Source organism: Mobula birostris, chromosome 3 (genome assembly GCF_030028105.1).
Source record: "Mobula birostris isolate sMobBir1 chromosome 3, sMobBir1.hap1, whole genome shotgun sequence".
NCBI lineage: Eukaryota > Metazoa > Chordata > Chondrichthyes > Myliobatiformes > Myliobatidae > Mobula > Mobula birostris.
In genome coordinates this window covers 1,484,102-1,505,013 of record NC_092372.1, presented here as the reverse complement: position 1 = coordinate 1,505,013, position 20,912 = coordinate 1,484,102, and the positions used below count along the sequence as shown (strand labels likewise).

At 44.8% G+C, this 20,912-nt stretch overlaps 1 protein-coding gene and 1 long non-coding RNA gene across 2 annotated transcripts in view; one reads left to right on the top strand and one right to left on the bottom strand.

Annotated features, from left to right (window-relative positions):
* The window catches only part of LOC140194833 (uncharacterized), a 73,082-nt gene that overhangs the window by 33,434 nt on the left and 18,736 nt on the right, over positions 1 to 20,912 (top strand). The gene's annotated exons all lie outside the window — the stretch shown is intronic.
* Positions 1,574 to 6,697, bottom strand: LOC140194850 (uncharacterized). The gene is made up of 3 exons (XR_011885303.1): positions 6,556 to 6,697; positions 6,096 to 6,234; positions 1,574 to 1,906 (listed from the first exon to the last, which is right to left on the bottom strand). It is a non-coding gene; the product is annotated as an uncharacterized lncRNA (long non-coding RNA).

Below are 20,912 nucleotides of genomic sequence, written 5' to 3'. Positions count from 1 at the left end.
TGTTCTGCCTATCTTGTCATATGCCTCCAGGTACTCTGTAACCTCATCCTTGACAATCGACTCCAACAACTTCCCAACCACGGATGTCAAGCTAACAGGTCTATTATTTCTTTTTTGCTTCCTTGCCCCCTTCTTAAATAGCCGAGTGACATTTGCAATCTTCCAGTCCTCCAGAACCATGCCAGAATCTATCCACTTTTGTCAGATCATCGCTAATGCCTCCGCAATCTCCACAGCTACTTCCTTCAGAACACGAGGGTGCATTCCATCTGGTCCGGGAGATTTATCTACCTTTAGACTATTCAGCTTCCTGAGTACTTTCTCTGTCGTAATTGGGACTGCGCACACTTCTCTTCCCTGCCACCCTTGAGTGTCCGGTGTACTGCTGATGTCTTCCTCAGTGAAGACTGATGCAAAATACTCATTCAGTTCCTCCTCCATCTCCTTATCTCCCATTACAATTTCTCCAGCATCATTTTCTATCAGTCCTGTATCTACTCTCACCTGTCTTTTACTCTTTATATACTTGAAAAAGCTTTCAGTATCCTCTTTGATATTATTTGCTCTTCCTTTCATAGTTAATCTCTTAATGACCTTCTTAGTTTCCTTTTGCAAGGTTTTAAAAACTTCCCAATCCTCTGGCTTCCCACTAATTTTTGCTTCCTTGTATGCCCTCTCCTTTGCTTTAACTTTGGCTTTGACTTCTCTTGTCAACCACAGTTGCATCCTTTTTCCATTCGATAATTTCTTCTTTTTTGGAATATACCTGTCTTGCACCTTCCTCACTTCTCGCATAAACTCCAGCCACTGCTTCTCTGCCGTCTTTCCTGCCAGTGTCCCTTTCCAGTCAACTTTGGCCAGTTCCTCTCTCATGCTACTGTAACTTCCTTTACTCCACTGAAATACCGACACATCAGATTTCGGCTTTTCTTTTTCAAATATCACAGTGAACTCAATCATGTTATGATCACTGTCTCCTAAGGGTTCCTTCACCTCAATCTCTAATCACCTCCAGTTCATTACAGAATACCCAATCCAGTATAGCCAATCCCCTAGTGGGCTCAATAACAAGCTGTTCTAAAAAGCCATCTCAGAGACATTCTACAAATTCTCTCTTGAGATTAAAGCACCATGTTGAATGTATAAAACATGTCTGCATCAGAGTTATCTTGCATCTCCATACAATGTTACATTAGGCTGTTACATATCTATTGTCAGATATTGTTGTGGTGTTTGAGGTTGCGTTCAAGAAAACAATGAAATGCCACGCTGCCGCCACCATTTGTTCCAGCACGTCATGATAGCAGTTTTTAAAGTAGCTGGTTAACCCGTACACACTATGCTGGATATTAGGCGTTTTCAGATTTATTCACTCTGGAGAGCGTTTCTGAAAAGCTCCATTTTTGGGGGAGGAAAACGCCGTTTCAATGTGGACGGAGGGTCAAAACGAAGAGAAAAAGCTTCAGTTACGGATTTATCCAGTCTAGTGTGGATGTAGCCTTAGCTAAGAGTGAATTTGGCCATGCCACCGTGACCTATCTTGGCTGTGTTGTGGGTCAAGGCAAGTTGGCTCCTGTTCAGGCGATTTCTGAAGTTCTTATTCCAAATGGTAAGAAGGCTGTTAGAAGGTTTCTGGGAATGGTTGGATATTATTTAGATTATGAGGACACGCAGTCCTCTTTTATTGTCATTTAGTAATGCATCCATTAAGAAATGATACAATATTCCTCCGGTGTGATATCACAGAAACACAGGACAGATCAAGACTGAAAAATTAACAAAAACCACATAATGATAACATGTAAGCAACACACATCAAAGTTGCTGGTGAACGCAGCAGGCCAGGCAGCATCTCTAGGAAGAGGTACAGTCGACGTTTCAGGCCGAGACCCTTCGTCAGGACTAACTGAAAGAAGAGTTAATAAGAGATTTGAAAGTGGGAGGGGGAGGGGGAGGGGGAGATACAAAATGATAATGATAACATATAGTTACAACAGTGCAACAATACCATAACTTGATGTAGAATAGGCCATAGGCACAGTAAAAAAGTTCAAGGTCTCTCGGAAGTCTACATTTCACGCAGATGGGAGAAGGAAGAAAACTCTCCCTGCCATGCCAGACTCTGAGTCATCCGAAAACTTCGAGCCCTGATCAGCCCTCCGACACATCTCTGCCGAATGCTTCGACCCCAGCCTTGGTCACTAGCAGCAGGCAAAGCCGGGGATTTGGGGGCCTTCCCTCCGGAGATTCTCGATTGCACAGTAGCAGTGGCAGCGAACCGGGCATTTCAGAAATTTCCCCAGATATTCCTCTGTGCTTCTCATGTCTGTCTCCATCAAATCAGAATTTATTTCCTCTATTTCCTGAGGAGACTGAGGTCCTTTAACATCTGCCAGACGATGCTGAGGATGTTCTACGAGTCTGTGGTGGCCAGTGCTATCATGTTTGCTGTTGTGTGCTGGGGCAGCAGGCTGAGGGTAGCAGACACCAACAGAATCAACAAACTTATTCGTAAGGCCAGTGATGTTGTGGGGATGGAACTGGACTCTCTCACGGTGGTGTCTGAAAAGAGGATGCTGTCTAAGTTGCATGCCATCTTGGTCAATGTCTCCCATCCACTACATAATGTACTGGGTGGGCACAGGAGTACATTCAGCCAGCGGCTCATTCCACCGAGATGCAGCACAGAGCATCATAGGAAGTCATTCCTGCCTGTGGCCATCAAACTTTACAACTCCTCCCCTGAGGGTCAGATACCCTGAGCCAATATGCTGGTCCTGGACTTATTTCATAATTTACTGGCATAATTTACATATTACTATTTAACTATTTATGGTTCTATTACTATTTATTATTTATGGTGCAACTGTAACGAAAACCAATTTCCCCCGGGATCAATAAAGTATGACTATGACTGACTAGAATTGTGCACGGCGTCCTACTTACAAATACGATATCATTTCACTGGAGAGCTGCATGCGCTGTGTAAGTTCTGTAAGAACTTTGCTGATATCGCTCTTCCAATGACTGATCTCCTGAAGAAGGGTGAAAAGTTTGTTCGGACCAAGCCTTGTCAGGAGGCATTTGATCGATTGAAAGTTATTATTTGAGATTAGGCCAATCAATGTCGTGTCGTCAGCAAATTTAATTAGCAGATTGGAGCTGTGGGTGGCGACACAAGTCATGGGTGGCACAGAATGTAAAGGAGGGGGCCAAGGAGACAACCCTGTGGGGTATGTGTGCTGAGGGTGAGAGAGACAGAGGTGAGGGAGCCCACTCTTACCACCTGCCAGCATTCAGACAGGATTCAGCTACACAAGGTTGGGTGAAGGCCGAGGTCTCTGAGCTTCTTGTCGGTACTTCATGCCTTCGTATGGCTACTGCTCTGCCCATGACTGCAAGGAACTGCAGAGAACCTTGGAAAGCAGAGAACATCAGAGAAACAAGCCTCCCATCCATGGATTCTTCCTACACTTTCTCTGCCTCAGAAAAGCAGGCCGTGTATTCAAAGATCCCCACGACCTGGATATCCTTGCTGCACACCCGCTCCCCCATCGGGGAAGAGATACAAAAGCCTTAAGCCACATACTACCAGGCTCAAGGACGGCTTCCTGTCTGCGGTTATAAACCAAATGAATGGTCTCCAGTACAATAAAATGGACTTGACCTCACAATGTAACTCGACGTGACCCTGCACCATATGTCTATCTGCAATGCACTTTCTTGCAGCCACAATGCTTTCTTACAGCTATTGTTTTGTCCTATATCAGCTCAATGTACTGTCATAATGTATCGATCTGTGTGGATGGTACGTCAGGCAGATTTTCACTGTAGTTCAGTACGCCATGATAATAAACAAATTCCCCATTTTAATTGTGTGGACACATTAGACAGACTGAGCTTTTGCTCTGGAACCACAGAAGGAAACTTAACTGTTGTCATTTCTGAGGAATGCAAATAAATGGAAAAGGCTTCAATCTCGCATTACGATCTGCGGTAACTGGGATCAGGTGACTGGTGGTGGGTCTCCCATACCAATTATCAGAATCCGGTTTAATAGCACTGGCATATGTCATGAAATTTGTTGTTTCTGCGGCAGTAATAGAACCTAATTCATAACAATAGATTTTAACAATTGTGATGTAAAATAAGAATATACATATTAAATAGTTAAATTATATAAGTATGTTTGTAGTACGAAATTTAAAAAAATTAAAAATGTAATAAACTATTTTAATTTTGTTGAACTATTTGACTGACTGGGTTGTTGCTTTGGAAGTTCTGGAGTGAAGCTTAACTAAACTGTACACATTTATGAGAAACTCAGATAAATACAAAAGGCCAAATTCTCACATGAATGGGTCATACACCCAGAAACATTGGCTGCACTTCAGGTAAAAACAGTGGAATGAAACATGCTGAAAATATTGCAGAAAAAAACATATTGTCCTCCCACAATGAGAGGACATGACAAATCTGGATCTCACCGCCTTGTCGGAACAGGCGAAAGATAAAGCTACACGTACACGTAGAGCAGTGACCAGCAGATGCTGCAGATCTGCAGGAAAACATGAACAGGGAAAGGGATCAGGTGACAGGTGGAGGGTCCCCCATGTGAACCGGTAACTCTGCTCCTCGCCCCTCACACCCTGCCTGACACATCCACCGCATTTCCCACATTATTTCATATTTACACCAGATACATAGTTACCTTTTCCCTCCATATCTTCCCTGTCCCTCTCCTCCACCTCCAGGTCAGTGAGTCACTGGTTTGATTCCCATCCCAGTCCGACACACTTTTCAGACCCAAACCGGAAATGTGCAGGCTTCAATTAAATCAGTCTATGTTTATAAACACTAATTTCTGTTCACATTCCTCCAGCCTCACTGGACAGCAACACTGAAACATCAAGTGAGAAACAGCAGGAGGTGGCCATTCAGCCCCTCTAACCATCAACAAGATGGCAGCTGCTCTCCCATCTCAGCCACGTTTCTGTCTGATCCTCATTTCCTTGATTCCTTCGGTCTCCACACATCTGCGGACCTCTGTTTTATGTGAGGACGATCACTGAGTCTTCACCACCCTCTGTGGTGGGGATTTACAGATATTCATCACCCTCGGAGTGGAGACATTTCCCCTCATCTCAGTCCTGTAGAGTCCACCCCCTTTTTCAGAGACTGGGATCCCTGGTTCAACCAGTAATGATGTTGTGCATTTAGAAACATAGAAACATAGAAAATAGGTGCAGGAGTAGGCCATTCGGCCCTTCGAGCCTTCACCGCCATTTATTATGATCATGGCTGATCATCCAACTCAGAACCCCGCCCCAGCCTTCCCTCCATACCCCCTGACCCCCGTAGCCACAAGGGCCATATCTAACTCCCTCTTAAATATAGCCAATGAACTGGCCTCAACTGTTTCCTGTGGCAGAGAATTCCACAGATTCACCATTCTCTGTGTGAAGAAGTTTTTCCTAATCTCGGTCCTAAAAGGCTTCCCCTTTATCCTCAAACTGTGGCCCCTCGTTCTGGACTTCCCCAACATCGGGAACAATCTTCCTGCATCTAGCCTGTCCAATCCCTTTAGGATTTTATACGTTTCAATCAGATCCCCCCCTCAATCATCTAAATTCCAACGAGTACAAGCCCAGTTCATCCAGTCTTTCTTCATATGAAAGTCCTGCCATCCCAGGAATCAATCTGGTGAACCTTCTTTGTATTCCCTCTATGGCAAGGATGTCTTTCCTCAGATTAGGGGACCAAAACTGCACACAATACTCCAGGTGTGGGTATTTCAATGTGTTCACCTCTCAGTCCTTGATTCTCTAAATGAAAGGGTTATTGCATTTGATCTTTCTTCATATGATGACCCCACCACTCCAGGGATCAGTCTGGTGAATCTTCATTGCACTCTCTATAACAAATACTCTCTAACCTCTTTGTTAATCCTCTATAGAATTAATTTCCGTCTTCTGCAGCCCTATGTTGCCCCAACCACTCACCTCCCACCCCCGTCACTGTTTCCACCTTCCTACCTCCCCCTCCCCTGGATCCACCTCTCAAACCCCAGCTCTTGCCCCATCCCCACCCCTCACCTCTTTTCTCTGACTATTTCCCGTCCACTCTCAGTCAGAGGGAGGGTCTCGGCCCGAAATGTTGACGGTCCATTTCACTCCACAGATGCTGCCCGACCCACTGAGTTCCTCCGGCAGTTTGTTCTTTGGTCTGTATAACCTGTGTTAGTGTGGGGAGCGGGATTTTACACCATGTTCCAGGTACAATCTCAACAAAGCACAAATAATTGTCACTTTGCCCGGACCATTGGCCCCGCTTGCAGGGCAACAGTCTGCCAGTGTTTGGCCCCCCAATGTGGTGAATCCCTCTGCTCGACACCATCGTGGGCTCAGACATTTCCACAGATGAGCCCCTCCTGTACCCACCGGGACAAACATCCTGTCCGCCCCCTCTCTCACTGTCTTCATCCTTTCAGTAAAATCCCCTCTCCCACCCCGGGGAGCCGGCATCAAACCGACGGGCCGAGCGGTCTCCTCCTACCTCTCAGAGATACATCAGACTCCGGCCACAGGAGACGCTTCACAAACGCCCCAACTTCCTTCGGAGGGAAATGGAAATAAATCAAAAAATGGGACATTTAGTTTGAGGACATTTACCCGTGTTAGTGTGGGGAGTTCGGTACCGGAGCTACAGGCGGATTCAGCGGGGGTAGCGCCCTCTCCGCTGATCCGCTTCCGCTATTGGGTGTAATCACTGATTGACATTCCTTCGCACCAATGGCAATAGTACAGCTTCGGAAGCGTCGGTTGTCAGCGGTGGGGATAGCGCAACCATTAAACCGATACAGCTCGCGCACACCAGCGCGTGGGTGACGCAAGACACCGCGCACGTGAGGGCAGATCCCGGTGTGGGGAACCCATGTGTGATGTCAGGCTCGTGGGGGGTGTGGCTGTGTGACGTTACCTGTGGGGAAACCCTCGTATTTAAAAACACCTGAATGGACGTTTCTTATGATTTCAGAGGGACAGCAACATTAATCACGGGTTTCATCACTGAATTCAGTGTTGTGAGATGTAAAGTCCCCTGTTATATGTCCGGCTGTGCCGTGTTGTTAAATGGGCAGCGGGGTGTTTGTCTCCACTTGGGTCACAACACCAGAATTGCCAGCGGGGTGCACACACAGTTTATTAGTCAACAGAAAACCTCTCGTAAACACGAGGAATTCTGCAGATGCTGGAAATTCAAGCACCACATATCAAAGTTGCTGGTGAACGCAGCAGGCCAGGCAGCATCTCTAGGAAGAGGTACAAGGAAGTCCAGTCCTGATGAAGGGTCTCGGCCTGAAACGTCGACTGTATCTCTTCCTACAGATGCTGCCTGGCCTGCTGCGTTCACCAGCAACTTTGATGTGTTTTGCAAGAAAATGTGTGAACAAGAAATTGAGGGAGAAAGAACAAAGAAACAAGAGAGTGAGAGAGGAGAAAGAAGGAAAGAGACATTAACCTCAACCCAGGCCCAAAACCTCAGCACTGTGGACGTAAACCAAAGTACCCGTGTGGTTTGTGCTCATATGCTGTTAAAGATTCTGGCATTCAGTGCTTGATGTGTACAAATTGGTTTCATTTTAATTGTTCTAATGTGTCCGATGATGCTGTTGATTTTCAATTCAAAAACTTAAGTGCCATTTGGCTAAGCCCAGTGTGTGATGTCATTAACCTTGCAAGTTCATTGTTTGATTCATCAAGCGACCTTACAAGTATGCTCAACTTGAGTAACTCCTTTGGAAGCCTTGCATCCTTGAAAGACGACTCTGATAGTGATGAATGGAACCATGCGATTTTAAGATCATCCAGCCCAATTTGTGCTGGTCATTTACCAAAAATAACCCTGAAAAAAACTGCTTCTGGGTGGGCTTGTGTAGCAACGCACAAAGCAGAGAGAAACGCTCCTCCGCTGAAATGTGTGAAGACAAAAGATGGTTGGACCATTGTTGGAAAGATGGTAAGGGTAACACCCCTGTTGATGACAATCCCTAGCCCTCTCCTTCCGCTAGCACTGTCAATATGTTGATGGACAAAGAAATGCACGCAATGCTCACAATAAAACTCGAAATACTAAAAAAGATAGTGCTTGCAAGGATACCAGTAAAAGTAATGGGATTAAAATTGCTATCATTAATTGCCACAATATAAAAGGAAAATCGGCTGTGATTAATTCATTTATTGAAACCGAAAATCCTGACATTTTAATCGGGACTGAATTTTGGCTTGATCCTTCAATTAAATCTGCTCAGATATTCCCTCCTCATTTTCAAATTTTTGGAAAGGACAGAAACTCTCAAGGAGGTTGTGTTTTTATTGGTGTGAACAATACTATTCCTTGTTTTGAAAGAACTAACTTAGGCAGCGACTCTGAGCAAATTTAGGCAGGGACAAATGGTGCAGATCGGGAGTTTTTACCGTATACCTGATGGTAGGTCTGGGCCTCTTTTAGACCTTGAATCTAGCATTTCCAAAATAAATGCCTCGTCGCGCTTTCCATTTATTATCCTGGGGGGTGATTTTAATGTCCCAGGTGTAGATTGGACTGATGGCACACAAAGTGAACCAAAAGGTGCTCTTCAGGAAGCCCTGGCTGATTTGATTCTGAAAAGTCATCTGTCTCAGGTGGCGCCGAAAACACCTTAGATTTATTGCTGACTTATTCAGATTTAATTTCGGATGTTTCACTAAGTGCTGGAATCAGTGATCATTTTATTTTTCAAGCAAAACTGCACAAAACGATTAAAGTTCCCTCTAACCCACCTCATAAAATTCTTCTTTGGAGAAAGTTGAACAGTGAGGAATTCAAGGACTTAGCAAAAGAACTTGGGAGAGACTTCTTTAACTTACAACCAGACAAAAGATCTGTTGAAGACAACTGGGTGTGGCTGAGAGACCACTAAATGATATTGTTACGAATCATCACTCACAACACGCTGGAGGAACTCAGCAGGTCCGGCAGCATCCGTGGAAACGATCAGTCGACGTTTCGGGCCAGAACCTTCCGTCAGGACTGTGGACTGTTACGAATCATGTTCCTCATAAATTTATTAAGGGCCGTATGTGTTCTCCTTGGTTTTCAGTGAAATTAAAACATCTCTGCAGTAAGAAAGAGAAATTTTACATCCGTGCCAAAAAAAAGTGGTACCAGTATAGGCTTGGAACACGGATTGTTCCACAAAGCCAACAAAAAGGCAGGCATAGCTGCGACCCATACGGGTGCACATGGCTACACCTTTAGTTTGGAGGAAGTGGGAGGAGCATAGGAGAAATTGTTAAGAGTAAGGACTAATTCTGCTGGACGGAAGAGAGTGGTGGTAGAGGGGAACTGGTTAGGTTTGGAATCCAAAAAGAAGCGGAGAGCTTTGAGACCTTCCTGATGGGGGATGGAGGTATTTAGGGACTGAACATCCATGGTGAAAATAAAGTGGGGGGCCAGGGAACTTAAAATCATCAAAAAATTCCAGAGCGTGAGAAGTGTCACGAACATAGGTAGGAAGGGATTGAACAAGGGGGGATAAAACAGTGTCAAGGTATGCAGAAATGAGTTCGGTGGGCAGGAGCAAGCTGAGACAGTGGGTCTACCTGGACAGGCAGGTTTGTGGATCTTGGGTAGGAGGTAGAAATGGGAAGTGCGGGGTGTGGTAACTATAAGGTTGGTAGCAGTGGATAGGAGATCCTCTGAAGCTGATAAAGTTGGTGATGGTGTGGGAGACAATGGCCTGGTGCTCCTTAGTGGGGTCACGATCGAGGGGTAAATAAGAGGAGGTATCTGTGAGTTGTCGCTGTGCCTTGGCAAGGTAGAGGTCAGTACGCCAGACTACAACAGCAACCCCCTTATCAGCGGGTTTTATAGTAAGGTTAGGATTAGTGCAGAGGGAGTGGAGAGCAGAGCGTTTGGAAAGAGTGAGGTTGGAATTGTAACAAGGTACGGTGAAGTCGAGACGGTTGATATCCCCTTGGCAGTTATCAATAAAGAGATCCAGAGCAGGCAGAAGACCAGAGCGGGGTGTCCATGAAGAGGAGGAGGGTTGAAGACGGGAGAAGGGGTCATCGGTGGAGGTGGGAGAGTCCTTGCCGAAGAAGTAGGCTCGAAGACGGAGCCGGCGGAAGAAGAGTTCAGCGTCATGGCGAATGCAGAACTCGCTGAGATGTGGGCGAAGGGGGACAAAGGTAAGGCCCTTACTGAGGACAGAGTGCTCTGCCTCAGAGAGTTGAAGGTCGGAGGACGGAGTAAAAACTCGGCACGGATGAGAGCTGGGATCAGAGGGGGGAGGGGGAGGGAGGCTGGTGGTGTCAGTGGAGAAGGGAGGGTTGCAGTGAGAGGAAGATGGAGCCTCTGAAGGCCCAGGACCTGACGGTGAGATCTGAGGGAGACGGGGTTGCAGAGTGGTGGTGAGGGAAGGGGAGACGGGAGTCACAATAGCAGCACGTGAAGACCCGGCCTGGAGTTCAAGGCTGGAGTCGCAGTTGGTGGTTGCGCAATCGCTTTGAAGGTGTCCATGGTCGTTGGAGCCTGCACTGATGGTGCTGGAGTCTGGGTTTTGAATATGCCCTGGGTTGCTGGAGCCGGCGAGATCAATGGCAGGGGCTGCAATCTGAAGTTCATGCCTGCTGGCATTGGGGCCAGCAGGCTCTGGGGTCTGCAGATGTAAGATCTTGCGATCCTTGCCTAACATGACAAAGTCAAAAAAACAGTGATTGCAGGCATGGATCCGATGAAGGATGAAATAACGGGCAGGTCCATTACAGATGGTGAAGAAAGTGTCCCGAAGGTGTGGAAGGGTCTGGGATAGGGACGCCAAGTACCTCCTCATGGCGGAGAAGGTCACTTTCAGAGTTTGACGGGAGGCAGAGTCAATAAAATGTGAGTACCTGGGGTCCTCAGAAGGTCCAAATTGAGAGGCTAGAAAATGAGTCCTAAAGCCAACTGGAGTAAGTTGGCGGCGGAGACAAGTTCCAAGAAAGGATATATGGCTGTGATAGTGAGTCTGAGTCAAAATGTGGTTGAAAAGTTGAAGGACCGAAGAAATTACAGATGGGGAGCAGTGAGAGATGGTTTCACTGAGCTCCCATCAAAGAGAAGACTTAAACTTCTTCAGTGTAGGCATCACCGGAAGAGGCTTTGCAGTAGTGAATTTAAAAGCGCAAGCACGAGGAAATCTGCAGATGCTGGAATTTCAAGCAACACTCATAAAAGTTGCTGGTGAACGCAGCAGGCCAGGCAGCATCTACAGGAAGAGGTACAGTTGACGTTTCGGGCTGAGACCTTTTGTCAGGACTAACTGAAAGAAGAGATAGTAAGAGAATTGAAAGTGGGAGGGGGAGGGGGAGATCCGAACTGATAGGAGAAGACAGGAGGGCGAGGGATAAAGCTAAGAGCTAGAAAGTTGATTGGCAAAAGGGATACAAGGCTGCAGAAGGGAGAGGATCATGGGACAGGAAGCCTAAGGAGTCCACCCAGTTTCCTGTCTTCTGTATCCACTACCTACCGTAGTACCTGCAACACTTTTTGGTATTTGATATAAATGCCTCCCTTTCCCCTCCCTGTCCCATCTTTCTTCCCACATTTGGTTGATTTTTTTTCCCCAGATTACACACTTAACATCTGCTTTACCGATACTAATGTGCATTTCTATATTTTCTTCCTTTAATGCCCTCTTTGCCAACTCATCCACCCTCTCATTCCTCTTCACCTTTACATGTGCTGGAACCCATAGAAATTTTACCTGACCTCCCTGATTTGCAATTCTTGTGACTGACTGAAGGACTTCATAAAGTATATCTTGCCGACTGTTTGAGTGAAAAGACCTTAAACTTGCTAGAACTGAGGATGAATCAGAGCATATCAACACTTTGACTTGTCTAGCTTTCTCCACCCATCGCAACGCAACCAACACTGCCAGCAACTCCACTGCATACACCCCTAACTTATTGGATGTTCTTCTGCTGATTCCAATTTCTTTTGCTGGTATAGCCACCCCAAACCCTGTCACTCCTCTTTCAGGTTCCTTAGCACCATCTGTACAATTCTGAGTATAATCACTATACTTTTCCATCACATGATAGTTAAATGCACTTACCAAATCAGTTTTATATTTTCCTTTCCTTTTTACCTCTAACAAATGCCAGTCTATGTCAGGCCATACAAGCTTCCATGGAGCTACAACCGGATAAACTATTGAAGGACTTATCCTTTGATCAAACACTCCATATTCTTTAGCAATATCATTCCATACCCGACTAAAGTTATCCCTCTGAAACCTCCCTTTTCCAAGCACTCCTGCAACACTCCTTTTGCAGGGTGAGAATCATTGTGCCCCTGCAAATTAGCCCAGTAGTTTGCCATCAATTGCATCCTTCTTAGTTCCAAAGGCATTACTCCTTCTACCTGTAGGGCTGATACTGGTGATGTTTTAAAAGCCCCACTGCACACTCTCAAAGCCTGAGCCTGAACCACATCCAGTTTCCTTATAAGAGACCTAGCTGCTGATACCATAGAAATCATAGAAACTACAGCACAGAAACAGGCCTTTTGGCCCTTCTTGGCTGTGCCGAACCATTTTCTGCCTAGTCCCACTGACCTGCACATGGACCATATCCCTCCATACACCTCCCATCCATGTATCTGTCCAATTTATTCTTAAATGTTAAAAAAGAACCCGCATTTACCACCTCGTCTGGCAGCTCATTCCATACTCCCACCACTCTCTGTGTGAAGAAGCCCCCGCTAATGTTCCCTTTAAACTTTTCCCCCCTCACCCTTAACCCATGTCCTCTGGTTTTTTTCTCCCCTTGCCTCAGTGGAAAAAGCCTGCTTGCAACACACATCAAAATTGCTGGTAAACGCAGCAGGCCAGGCAGCATCTCCAGGAGGAGGTACAGTCGATGTTTCAGGCCGAGACCCTTCGTCAGGACTAACTGCAATTCACTCTATCTATACCCATCATAATTTTATATACCTCTATCAAATCTCCCCTCATTCTTCTACGCTCCAGGGAATAAAGTCCTAACCTAGTCAACCTTTCTCTGTAACTGAGTTTCTCAAGTCCCGGCAACATCCGTGTAAACCTTCTCTGCACTCTTTCAACCTTATTTATGTCCTTCCTGTAATTTGGTGACCAAAACTGAACACAATATTCCAGATTCGGCCTCACCAGTGCCTTATACAACCTCATCATAACATTACGGCTCTTATACTCAAAACTTTGATTAATAAAAGCCAATGTACCAAAAGCTCTCTTTACGACCCTATCTACCTGTGACACTACTTTTAGGGAATTTTCTATCTGTATTCCCAGATCCCTCTGTTCTACTGCACTCCTCAGTGCCTTACCATTAACCCTGTATGTTCTACCTTGGTTTGTCCTTCCAATGTGCAATACCTCACACTTGTCTGTATTAAACTCCATCTGCCATTTTTCAGCCCATTTTTCCAGCTGGTCCTAGTCCCTCTGCAGGCTCTGAAAACCTTCCTCACTGTCTACTACACCTCCAATCTTTGTATCATCAGCAAATTTGCTGATCCAATTCACCACATTATCATCCAGATCATTGATATAGATGACAAATAACAATGGACCCAGCACTGATCCCTGTGGCACACCACTAGTCACAGGCCTCCACTCGGAGAAGCAATTCTCTACCACCACTCTTTGGCTTCTTCCATTGAGCCGATGTCTAATCCAGTTTACCACCTCTCCATGTACACCTAGCGACTGAATTTTCCTAACCAACTTCCCATGCGGGACCTTGTCAAAGGCCTTACTGAAGTCCATGTAGACAATATCTACTGCCTTCCCTTCATCCACTTTCCTGGTAACTTCCTCGAAAAACTCCAATAGATTGGTCAAACATGACCTACCACGCACAAAGCCATGTTGGCTCTCCCTACTAAGTCCCTGTCTATCCAAATGCTTGTAGATTCTGTCTCTTAGTACTCCCTCCAATAACTTACCTACTACCGACGTTAAACTTACTGGTCTATAATTTCCCGGATTACTTTTCGATCCTTTTTTAAACAACGGAACAACATGAGCCACTCTCCAATCCTCCGGCACCTCACCTGTAGACATTTTAAATATTTCTGCCAGGGCCCCTGCAATTTCAACACTAGTCTCCTTCAAGGTCCGAGGGAACACCCCGTCAGGTCCCGGGGATTTATCCACTTTAATTTTCCTCAAGACAGCAAGGACCACCTCCTTTTCGATCTATACAGTTTCCATGATCTCACTACTTGTTTCCCTTAATTCCATAGACTTCATGCCAATTTCCTTAGTAAATACAGACGCAAAAAACCTATTTAAGATCTCCCCCATTTCCTTTGGTTCCGCACATAGCCAACCACTCTGATCTTCAAGAGGACCAATTTTATCCCTTACAATCCTTTTGCTCTTAATATACCTGTAAAAGCTCTTTGGATTATCCTTCACTTTGACTGCCAAGGCAACCTCATTTCTTCTTTTAGCCCTCCTGATTTCTTTCTTAAGTATTTTCTTGCACTTCTTATACTCCTCAAGCACCTTATTTACTCCCTGCTTCCTATACATGTCATACAACTCCCTCTTCTTCTTTATCAGAGTTGCAATATCCCTTGAGAACCAAGTTTCCTCATTCCTATTCACTTTGCCTTTAATCCTGACAGGAACATACAAATTCTGCACTCTCAAAATTTCTCGTTTGAAGACTTCTCACCTACCGATCACATCCTTGCCAGAGAACAACCTGTCCCAATCCATGCTTTTTAGATCCTTTCTCATTTCTTCAAATTTGGCCTTCTTCCACTTCAGAACCTCAACCCTAGGACCAGATCTATCCTTGTCCATGATCAAATTGAAAATAATGGTGTTATGTTCACTGGAACCAAAGTGCTCCCCTACACAGACTTCCGTCACTTGTCCTAACTCGTTTCCTAACAGGAGATCCAATATTGCATCCCCTCTAGTTGGTCCCTCTATATATTGATTTAGAAAACTTTCCTGAACACATTTTACAAAGTCTAAACCATCTAGACCCCTAACAGTATGGGAGTCCCAATCAATATATGGAAAATTAAAATCCCCTACCACCACAACTTTATGATTCCTGCAGTTGCCTGCTATCTCTCTGCAGATTTGTTCTTCCAATTCTCATTGACTATTGGGTGGTCTGTAATACAATCCCACTAATGTGGCCATACCTCTCCTGTTTCTCAGCTCCACCCATAAGGACTCAGTAGACAAGCCCTCTAATCTGTCCTGCCTGAGCACTGCTGTAATATTTTCCCTAACAAGCAAAGCTACTCCCCCACCTTTCATTCCTCTGCCTCGATCACATCTGAAACATCGGAACCTTGGAATATTAAGCTGCCAGTCCTGCCCCTCCTGTAGCCAAGTTTCACTAGTTGCTATAACGTCATAATTCCATGTGTCAATCCACGCCCTCAACTCATCCGCCTTCCCCGCAATACTCCTAGCATTGAAATATATACACCTCAGAAGATTTTTACCACCACTCACAACCTTTCTATTAGCGGATTTGCTTGAACTTGTAACATCATTTATTTTCACCCCGGACACACTGTCAGCTCTGGCACTCTGGTTCCCATCCCCCTGCAAATCTAGTTTAAAGCCTCCCCAATAGCACTAACAAACCTCCGTGAATGGATATTGGTCCCCCTGTAGTTCCAGTGTAACCCGTCTCTCTTGTACAGGTGCCACCTGCCCCAGAAGAGGTCCCAATGATCCTGAAATCTGAAACCCTGCCCCCTACACCAGTTCCTCAGCCATTTGTTCATCCTCCAGAGCATCCTATTCCTACCCTCACCTGCACATAGCACAGGTAGCAATCCTGAGATTACCACCCTTGAGGTCCTGCTTTTCAACTTCCTACCAAGCTGTCTATACTCACTCTCCAGGACCTCCTCACTCTTCCTTGCTATGTCATTGGTACCGATGTGCACCACGACATCTGGCTGATCACCCTCCCACTTCAGAATGTCATGCAATCGATCAGAGACATCCTTGACCCTGTCACCCGGGAGGCAACAAACCATCCTGGATTCTCTGTCACGACCACAGAACCTCCTATCTGTACCTCCAACTATTGAGTCCCCTCTCACTACCGCTCTCCTCTTTTTCCACCCTCCCTTCTGCACTGCAGAGCGAGACTCAGTGCCAGAGATCCGGCTACTGCAGCTTGACCCAGGTAAGTCATGCCCCCCAACAGTATCCAATGCGGTATACTTGTTGAGGGGAATGGCCACAGGGGAACCCTGCTTTGCCCTTTCCTCTTCCATCACCTGACAGTGACCCAATTTCCTGTCTTCTGCTCCTTTGGCGTAACTACCTCCCTGTAGCTACTATCTATAATCTCCTCATTCTCCCCAGTGATCCGCAGGTCATCCAGCTCCTGCACCAGTTCCCTAACGAGGTTTGTTAGGAGCTGCAGCTGGATGCACTTCTTGCAGGTGTCGTTGTCAGGGACACCGGAGGGCTCCCTGACTTCCCACATCCTGCAAGAGAAGCATTCCAACATCCTGCCTGGCATTCTCTCTACGCTAGACAATCTGAACAAAAAAAAAGCTTACCGGAACCTACCCTGGCCTCTGCCTGTTGAGCCAAAGCCGTCCCACTCTGACTCAGTCCACTCCGACTATGGCCGCTGTATATGGTGGTCTGCTTTTAAACCTTGGTGCGCTACGTCACGCGCCTGCGCAGTGCATACCCTTCTCCCCGAGCAGTGTTTTAAAAAAAACGACTTTTTCCTACCCGATTTCTTCCACTCCCTTCTTCAGCTGCTTGCTTCGACTGAAACAAGAACTGTTGAAATTTTCTCTTTTTAAACCTTGGTGCGCTACGTCACACGCCTGCGCAGTGCAGACCCTTCTCCCTGAGCAGCGTTTTAAAAAAATGACTTTTTCTACCCAATTTCTTCCACATGTTATATTCCCATAGTCCAACACAGATCTTACTAAAGCCACATACATTCTCTTCAATGCTGAACAACTTGCTCCCCATTCCCTACCAATCAAACATCTCAACATATTTATTACTTTTTTACATTTCTCCTCAACTTTCCTGATATGGTCTGCCAATGTTAATTGTGAATCAAATATAACTCCCAGAAATGTAAATGATCCAACCCTTTCTAATTCAATCCCATACATCCTTAACTTCTTCCCTACCTCAATTCTTTTCCTGGTGAAAAATACAGTTTGAGTTTTTTCTACTGAAAATCTACATCCCCAGTCATAATCCCACTCCACCACTTCATCAATTGCTCCTTTTAGTTTCCTGATTATATGCTCCATGTTCCTGCCTTTTTTCCACAAGGCCCCATCATCCGCAAACAGTGACCTACCTATATCCACTGGTACCTTTGTGAAGACATCATTAATCATAATGATGAAAAGTAACGGACTAATCACACTACCTTACGGTGTGCCATTTCCCACTATGTATTGATTTGATCATTCTGATCCAATCCGAACTTGAATTTTTCTACCAAATGATAAATCTTTTAACCAATTAAAAACTCTCCCACCAAACCCATCTTGTGCAGTTTAATTAACAATCCTTCCTTCCACATCGTATCACAGGCTTTTTCTATGTCAAAAAAACACTGCAACTACTGACTCTTCATTTGCCTGGGCCTTTCTTATTTCAGTCTCTAACCTTATCATTGAGTCCATAGAATTCCTTCCCTTCCTAAAACCACTCTGGTAACTTGCCAGCATTCCCCTCTTCTGAAGCTCATACGATAACCTTTTCTGTTATCATCCTTTCCATTAATTTGCATATATTTGATGTTAATGGTATTGGTCTGTAGCTAGTGTAGCTAGGATGGATCCTTGCCAGGTTTACAACTCTTCCCTTGGAGGGTCAGACACCCTGTGCCGATAGGCTGGCCCTGGACTTATTTCATAATTTACTGGCATAATTTACATATTACTATTTAACTATTTATGGTTCTATTACCATTTATTATTTATGGTGCAACTGTAACAAAAACCAATTTCCCCCTGGGATCAATAAAGTATGACTATGACTATGTTTCCTTATTGGAATTACTACTGCTTCTTTCCATGCACTTGGTAATCTTCCCTCCTCCCACACTCTGTTATAAAATTGCAGCAACTTTAAGAGCGCTCCTTCTCCTAGATCTTTTAGCATAACATAGCACATCAGATCTTTCCCTGGGGAGGTTGGTCTCGATCTCTTTATTGCTCTCACTATTTCTGCTAACGTAAATTGATCATCAGTTATATCAACAGTTTCTTCCCTCCTGTTTAACACACCTGGGTGTTGACTCATTGTTCTTTCCCTTCTCCTTCTCCCTTCTTCAAACAAATTTTCTGAACAAATGACTTGGCCATGATCTCAGCCTTATCCCTACTGGAGACTGCTGTTTCCTCCTCAGATATAGTTGCTGGATATTCCCATTCCCTTCTATCTCCTCCCACCCTCTTAATCATTCCTCATACCTCTCCCACAGGTGTTGTTCTTCCTATTTTGTTGCAAAAACTCCTTCAACTTGCTGTTTTAACTTGATGTGTAGTTCTTCTCACCACTGCCTGTGCCTTCTTATATTGAATCAAATGCTGCATATTATGGGTTCTTTCAACTAGCCTGAATGCTCTATTTCTGTTATTTATAGTCTCACAACTTTTGTCTGTCCACCATGGTACCAGTTTTCTATTCGTCCTATTTTTACTCCTGGGTATAGATCCTTCTGCTGCCATAATAATTGCTGAAGTCACCTGACTGTTTAATTCATCTATATTTCCAGAAATATCAATCCTTCCTCAACTTTTGGAACTTACCCCAATCTGCTTTTCCAAACACCCACTTTGGGATTCCACCACCTGGTCTTACTCTTTCACCCATTGAACATAAAACTGGGTAGTGATCACTGCCTACTGCTGAAGCAGTCCAAACTCCCCAGTTACTAACGCCAGCCAAGGTATTAGACACTAACGTAATATCTATTACTGACTCAGTTTCTGTTGTTATGTTTATCCTTGTTCCTCTACCATCATTCATACACACCAAATCCCTTCCTTCCATCAAATCTTCGTTTACCTTTCCATTTGAATCTGTAATTGGACCCCCCGATATTGTGCTGTGAGCATTGAAATCTGCACACCACACTACTTTATGTCTGTTTTGTCCTTGTATCCTTAACAGGCTATCCAAATCCAAATCCAAATCCAACCCTTTACGTTAATTATAACCACTTCCTCCCCCCCTCTTCCACACTTCCACCACTATGTATTCCTGATCATCTCCTTTTTCCAGTACTCTATATGGTATACCTTGCTTGTTTAACATAGCACAACCCCCTCCTCTCCCAAGATTTCTATCTTTCCTTATCATTGTATACCCATATACCACAAAGTCTCAAGTTGGTTTCAACCAAGTTTCCTGAATACACACAGATCCGGTTTTACAACCACTTCTTTAATAAAGTGCTTGAATTCCTGGCTATTGGCCAGTAAGCTCCTTGCATTCCATTGCAAAAGTATCACCATAATTAGTATTAACCAACCCATGACACTTCTTGGCTTGACTGATTAGTGAGGTTCTCCCTCACTTCTTCCCATTTCAGTCCTACTAACCCTAAATGGTTCACTGCTGCTTTGACCACCAGCTGAATTTTGTACTTTTTGACTTTACCTCAGCCGTACTATTAATCACATCTGCAATGAATGTTACTAGAGCCTTATTGTCTACATAAACCCTGTCATTTGTTCTTTGTTGCATCTCTTGCATCCCTATTGCTCTCTGTTCATTAGGAGCATTATTCTGTTCTCTTGACATTCTGACAGCTTCTGCATAAGTGATCTTTCTTTTCACTCTTATTTCTTGAATTTTATTCTCCTGTCTCATAACCTCATACTCACTATATGCCACATTATGAGCTCCTCCACAATTGCAGCATTTTGGTTGCACTCCTGTTCTGCACTTTCCATATTCATGATCACCCCCGCATCTAGCACATCTCCTCTGCCTTTTACAGTTTTTAGCTATGTGTCCAAATCTTTGACACATATAGCACCTCAATGGCTTTGGCACATACACCCTTACTGGGTAACTCATGAAACCCAGGAACACCTTCCTTGGCACTCTTTCTTCTTCAAAGTCAATCAATACTGTTTCACTTTCCTTTTTCACTCCCTCCTTTGTTGTTTTCAGTCTTTGAACATTCATTATCTTTCCCTCCTTTGACATTCCTCTTCAACTCCTCCATATTCCTTTACAACAATCATTTCGTGCTCCCACCCTCCCTGTGTATTCCACTTTGTATTTTTCTATCTTTTAGCTTGAGTGCTTTCTCAAGTTGTTCCTCATTCGCAAATCTTACCAATAGGTTGCCATCATTAAGGCCTTTTGCAAGTACTATTTCCCCTATTTTATTAGTCAGAGTTGTTGTTAGCACAAACGGGTAATTTTCTTCATGTTTCCTTGAGCCTTCTAATTAAACCTAATTATGACAACACTTTCTCTCTGAACTTGTTCATCTTCCTCACTTTCAGAGCTCTCTCCACTGTCATTTCTTATTCTTTTATTCCCTGTGTCTCGGTTTTCATTCATCCGTCCCCTCATTCCCTTTATTTCTCCCTTCACAATAATCCATTTCTTCCCGGCTGCCTACCTCTGATCCCGAATCCCTATCGTGCTCCTCCTCTACTCTCTTTCCCTCAACCCCCCCCTCTCATCTTGTCCGCCATTAACGGACCCACACGACCCCTTCCCAGCAATTCCCGTTTCTTCCCCACTAGTTTTCCCTCAACAAATTCCGCAACCACATGCACGCATGCGCTCGCCCGCCCTCATTTCCAAACTCTGCGTAATGATCTCCGCCGGCGCTGAAGCA